Genomic DNA, 4,441 nt, shown 5'->3' with positions numbered 1-4,441 from the left:
AGTTGGTAATAAAGAAGGATTGAGGTTCCTGAAAGGAAGGCAGCATGAAATTGTCCCCAAACCAGAAACTTGCTCCCTATAGCACCATAGCCTGAGGCTTTGCATTAAACTAAGCAAAGCCTCAACAAGGCACATGGATATTCTGAGAAAAGGTAGGATATAATTTAACAGAGCAGAGGCCTTTTAGTCTAGAAACACAAGTTTAACTGTGTATATTGGATTGAAAAATTTTTGTGTAAGAAAAATCCTATTCCATCCCTAAATACACATGGTTGAATAGCTTGGTAGCCATCATGGGGCTTCCATGAACAGAACAGTGTTCCCAGTCTACTTCAAGATCAAATCCTATCTAATAATAGAGAAACATAGTAATTAGCCGTACCTCCGCTACCCTTCCCGTTGGCTAATCAGGGCGATATGCAAATTAATTGCCAACCCTGATCCAGGACACCCTTCAGGGCAAACAAGCTGGCCCCCACCCATGCACCAGGCTTCTATCCTACATAATAAAAGGGTAATATGCTTCCCAGCACCGGGATCAGCGGAGCCACGAGGCCTCCTGGCCCCTGGAGCAGCATGACAGGGGGCAGAGCCCAAACCCCCTGATCACCCTGCGGCTCTGTGTGTGACAGGGGGAGGGGCCACAAACTCCCTATCCGCCCTGCTCTGTTCATGACAGGGGAAGGCTCCCCAACCCCCTGATCGGCCCTGCTCTGTGCCTGATATGGGGGAGCTCCCCAACCTCCTGATCAGCCCTGCTCTGTGTGTGACAGGGTGCGGTGCCCAACCCCCTCATGGGCCCTGCCCTGAGTGTGACGGGGGGAGTGCCCCAACCCCCTGATCCGCCCTGCTCTGTGTGTGACAGGGGGCGGTGCCCCAACTCCCCTATCGGCCCTACTCTATGCGTGACTGGGGGCAGCGCCCCAACCCCCTGATCAGCCCTGCTCTGTGCATGACAGGGGGTGGTGCGGCAACCTCCCCATTTACCCTGCCTTGAGTGTGACAGGGGGCGGAGCCCCAACTCCCCAATCGGCCCTGCTCTGAGCCCGACCAGGGACTGCACCTAGGGATTGGGCCTGCCCTCTGCCACCTGGGAGCGGGCCTAAGCCAGCACGTCGTTATCTCCCGAGGGGTCCCAGACTGTGAGAGGGCACAAGTGAGGCTGAGGGACACCCCCCACCCCCGCCAGTGCACAAATTTTTGTGCACCGGGCCTCTAGTAATTGAATAAGATTCTGTAGATTCCCCAGCTCTCAGCAGCAGAGATCACTGAAATACAATAAGCTCGGGCCACATAGGCAGGTCTCAGTTTGGAGAGGGAACTCTATGGATGTGATAATTACCTTCTTCATATGCCCAATCATGTCCCATGCTCTTGGAGATTACCTTTTTAGTCAACCTTTTCATATATGGAAGACAAAAATAATACTTTTCCACTTACCTTTATATCTGTAGGTCAGGCCCCATGCCAGGGTCATCCCTAATTTAAATCAAGCTGCTCGGTATCCATAATGTAGATCAAGGCAGATGTAATTTTATGTATCACTGCTACAAAGGAGCCATCCTCTGCTATAAGGTAAGAATCAATGAAATAGACCACAATTCTATATATATATTCCCCTGGTGCCATGTCATATTGTCTGAACCCATGATGTCTGAGAAGAGCTCATTCAGTTCATAACATTTTAATACACATTGTTCTAGGCTTTCTTGGGCACCAGAAAATGTATGTCAGGACATAATCTCCCTAGCTTTCATGGGGGGAAAAAAACAACATCTTTTTTTTTTGCATTTAGGATATGATGGTTTGATGGAAAATTCTCAAAGAGATGTGCTACCAAGGACTATCCCTATCCTTCTTTTTTCAGCTATAACAAACTCAAAAGAATGAAACCCAGCTGTAATTATGAATTGCAGACCAAAGGAAAATACTCTTTGTGTTTTTTTTTCAAAAGTGATAGGCATTGGAGAGAGAGAAAAAAAAGAACCTTTCCAACATTGGCACAGCAAATAAAAGCCAGATTCATTAAAAGTTAATGATGTAGGATGTAGATAATGAGAAGTAGAAGCAGAATTCATAGAGACATATTATCCTTCTGACGCATGGCAAAATTTAATGCATAATCAACATTGCCTGTCAGTTCCAGCATCTATTTTTATCCCAGTGCCTTTAAAACTCAAAACCCATTAAAGATTCATGATCCCTAAGCCACGTGTTTGCTACAGTTAGAAACAATTATGTCATGTGGGTAAACTGCTTGCTAATAGAACCAGTTGCTATTTTGCATTGTAATAAAGACAGCACCATTTTGCATAACATCGTTCACTTTCATTTATATGCACTAAATGAAGGAGAGTGACTTGGTGTAATAGTTGGATAAGGGAAAAAATAACACGGCCCACCTTGAGAGACTTGCAGCTACTCAAAAATGATATAGATGAAAAACTCCATGCCATGCTAGCTTAACTAGATCTAGTTACCTCAGTCTCCCAGTTTTATAGAAGAGGCAATAATGTCTTCAGGGTGGAAGGGGTTGTTCATTGTTTCAAACTGGTAAGCCTCAAAGTGAAATCCATGTTTTATGTTGGCCTGTGCTCTTTCTACCACATCTTGTTTTATTTACCTCTAAGAGTATAAAGTTAGTTTGAAACTTGATGATTGAAGGATACATTGAAAATTTATCTTCTCCTGTGTTAAAGAGCAAATTTTCTCTATCCATATTATCTTCTGAATTCTTTTTTTAAAAATATATTTTATTGGTTTTTTACAGAGGGTAAGGGAGAGGAATAGAGAGTTAGAAACATCGATGAGAGAGAAACATCGATCAGCTGCCTCCTGCATGCCCCCCACTGGCAATGTGCCTGCAACCAAGGTACATGCCCTTGACCGGAATCAAACCCGGGACCCTTCGGTCCACAGGCCGACGCTCTATCCACTGAGCCAACCCGGTCAGGGCTATCTTCTGAATTCTTAATGTCCTATGATGCACTACCATTTTTCCTGATCCAGCAGTCTTACATACCAAAGGTAACATGAAGCTAGCAAGGCAGCATGCTACCCTAGAATTAATATTGAGCTGAGTTTAGAAGACCAGGACTTTGGTTTTATTTCTGTAAGTAATTGCTTTGAGACTTAACTCTTGGTCCTGTCTACCCTGGTTTATGCCTTACCGTAGTTGGCAAACTCATTAGTCAGCAGAGCCAAATATCAACAGTACAATGATTGAAATTTCTTTTGAGAGCCAAATTTTTTAAACTTAAACTATATAGGTAGGTACATTGTTATTAACTTAATTAGGGTACTCCTAAGGCTTAGGAAGAGCCACACTCAAGGGGCCAAAAAGCCGCATGTGGCTCTCCAGCCGCAGTTTGCCGACCACAGGCCTAAGTCATCTTTAAGCATATGTTCACACAAAAATTCAAAGGACAAAAAGGTATGCCTCACAGTTATATGGATTTAATTTAGACTTGTAAAAGAAAGCATATTTCATCATGAAGTCCTATATTGCAAGTGAATAAGAAATGGTATGAAAATTTCATTTCTAGTAAAAAATTCCTAGAACTTATTCCTCCTGTATCACATAACTGCCATAAAATGACATGGAAGACATTTAATTTAGCCTGTGGTAAATAGGTTGAGTACTATATTTGAAATCTGTTATCTAGGCTTAAATGACTTGCAGTTTTAAGTCTATGCATAAAGTTAGAGCATATTTAAAAATTATAAAATTGTTTAATTTAAGGCATAGTTTGCCCACTCTTCTGGCTATTAATATTTATAATTTTCATGACTTCACCTTAAACCTCTACTATATAAAGCTTCACAGAAATAAAAAAAGAGGGGTTTAACTTTAGTGATATCACTTTACAGAATGGTAAAATGCCCTCAGCTTTGCAAGTGTTGGGGAAATTAAGGTACCACATAGAAATGAGAGGGAAATAAAGTTCACTATCTCCCTAACCTCAAACACTTTCCTTAAAACGAGTTCCTGAAAACCTCCTTCACAGAGAACAGCAATTATTTTTAGACATATTGAGCAGAATGATATCAATTTTTCTTTAAATTCTAGTGCTAAAGAATGCTTATTTTTACTTATTCACAAAGCCAGGTATCATATTTTAATTAATTATCATCTGTCTATGCTACTAAATTGCATAGCTCATGAGGGTGAAGGTTTTTATTAATCTATTTATTTTTGCTTATTTTTCTATCTCCTCCCCTAAGGATGGTTACTGTTGAAAACCACATTCTCTATATGTGTTGCATGAATGAATAAATGGATACCATTTGACTTAATTCTTATAAACAATAGTCATAGTCAGTGACATCTGTTCAGGAAGCTGGCATGTGAGCTTTCTTTATGGGATTAAATAACTTCATAGCAGTATTTTTATGAACGGATTTATTATTCAACAGATATTCATTCCCCATCTTTTATGCT

This window comes from Myotis brandtii, unplaced genomic scaffold (genome assembly GCF_000412655.1).
Source record: "Myotis brandtii unplaced genomic scaffold, ASM41265v1 scaffold1021, whole genome shotgun sequence".
Taxonomy (NCBI): Eukaryota; Metazoa; Chordata; class Mammalia; order Chiroptera; family Vespertilionidae; genus Myotis; species Myotis brandtii.
Note: the sequence above shows the minus strand (reverse complement) of the source record.